The following is a 2413-nucleotide window of genomic DNA, read 5'->3' as shown; positions in this document are numbered from 1 at the left end:
CTCTGTGTTGCCATGGCGATTCACCTTCCTTTGGCACTCGTGGCTTTGATTTACGGTGATGTGCGAGACACGCGTCGACGCACGTCAGCCAATCACAGCGGATGTTTGTTTGTGCTGAAGCTGCACGGCGTGGCCGAGGTCGACGGCGCAGCGGGGTGCGCATGGACGTGCGCGTGCGCGGTGCACAACTGGCCCGCTTGTGTCGTGCTGCCTATTCCATGGTGCGTCGGCCTAAAAATAAGCCGTCTCGTTGTCCGTCTAGTCCAGAATAAGTTGCCTCTGATCCAGTTGACTGAGAATGTTAAACCGGGTCATAATAGGATCGTTGGTGCTTTTGTTCCGTTTATTCTTTGGCTTCAGTAACAAAGTGCCAGGTAGAGCTTCGGACCGCCAGGAGCTCGGATTATTCCCGGCTCTAGCATGAACTGGAGCATAGTTTTGATGTCGCTTCTCCTTTTGTCATCATAGATTATTTAATGTATCACAGGCCTCTGCTTCACCACCTCAGACCTGCAGTAGAACAGACGGATGCCTTTATAATTCAGGCAGATCCAGGAGCACCAGAAGGTCCACTTGGGCCACCTGCACCCAGGGTCCACCCCCAGGGGAACTGGGAAAAAAACTAGGGCTTGTAAAATCATTTAAAGCACGATTAATATGATTAATATTTTAAATGAATGAAGGCTTTCTGCTCACCGGTGAGGACTTGGACTCTGGTGCTATCTGGGGCGGAACATTAGCTCAAGATGGACCACTGAACATTTCTGCACTCTTGATGAGAAGTAGAAAACGCCCACTTTGGAACAATAAAGTCATTTTCACGCTTTGCCGGAAGAAGATTCGGGTTTTTTCCCCAAAAGTATTGAAGCTTGAAGTGGCCCATCGGATTCCTGGTGCCGGACCACCCTGACGGAGGAGCGGAGCCTCGGGGAGCCTCCTGGCGGGTCGCCGAGTGGCTCTCCCATCATTATTGTCTGTTTCTGCGGCAGTCGTGCTGGAGGAGTTGTGCGTTTAGTTGCTGTTTAATTACAGGTTGTTGAGTCAAACGGTGGATGAGTGTTGTTGTTTACTACTGACTGCTCACGTCTCTGGTGGGGGAATATTCCGATGACATAAAACACTCGGGGGCTTCTTTGGGTTCCTGTGCCCAAACAATATCGAAAGTTAATTAGGAGGTTTTTAGCTGCCGGTGGGCAGATTTAAAGCAAGTGAAGCTGTTTTAGAAACTCTGATGATGTTATATTCTTTAATTGGTGCTTTGTTTTCTTGTTTTGTTGCCTCGCTCATTGTTGTTGACCAGAAAGGTGCCATTAAACTGCGCGTGGTATCGTGTTTGCTCTGCGGCGTGCACTCTCTGACTCCCTCGCAAACGGTTTGAGAACATCTTGACTCTGGATGGATTTCTGCCTTAACATTGGACTGAATCATTTAAAAGGTAAAGCTTGCATTTATGGAAGCGACAGAGGGGCAGATAATGGTTGAATTAACACTAAACACAAATATTGGATGCAGAAAACGGCTGCATTGTCAGGGAACGGGCTCCATCTGGGGGGGTTTGCCATCTTTATGTTGCATTTGCTCCCATTTGTTCCTGTAAATTTAATGCTGCAGCGATTAGAAAAGCCCAGAAATGATGAGTGAGGATTGTAAATGAACCCAATGAGCCAGATTTCCAGTTAGATGTCAACGGTAAATGGAATCTCAGGTTTTTAATGCACATTTCTTTGACGCTTTCTTTCCAGACTGAGCCATTTGTGATGTCTGAGCACAGCAACGACCCCCTTTTGGGGTATGGTGGTCATGAAAGAGCACTTTGAAAGCGGCCTCTGAAATCCACCGATGGGTTCAGAACTCCCGACAGTGCTGGTATCCATATCTGAAGTTACAGAATGTCGTGGTGGGATGTAGAACGACCTCAAACACAGAATAACCCATTCACCTTGAGGCTTAAGCACCCTGCAGTTGGGTGTGAGCAGCCTTGATAAAGTGCTGCAGAAGTCGCGGGCCTCAGTCAGAACCGGTCGGTTCCTACAGCTTCCTCATCGTTGTCTCTGGACCCGTGTTTGACTTCTCATCAAAGATGCTGGAAGAAGGTGTTTGCATCCATGCCTGTGTGTAACTGTGCACCTATAAATGAGTGTTCCCTGACGTAGTGCACGGGTAGAACACGTTAACCTGTTTTTAGGGTGCAGTAGAATGATCCACATTGAAGGTTTTGGAGTCTTGGTTCTTTGATATCAAGTTGCTTTGATCATCATTATTATATAGCGTCTGCTACAAGCAAAAGTGGCTTCCCAGAATCCCAGGGCCTGACCCCCAACAAGCAACAGTGGCAGGAAGAACTCCCCTTTAACAGAAGAAACCTTGAGCAGGACCAGGCTCATATGGGGGGGGGGGGGTAATTCTCCTGCTG

Source organism: Takifugu rubripes, chromosome 5, assembly GCF_901000725.2.
Source record: "Takifugu rubripes chromosome 5, fTakRub1.2, whole genome shotgun sequence".
NCBI lineage: Eukaryota > Metazoa > Chordata > Actinopteri > Tetraodontiformes > Tetraodontidae > Takifugu > Takifugu rubripes.
The sequence above is the reverse complement of the archived record's forward strand: the minus strand, read 5'-3'. Positions refer to the sequence as shown.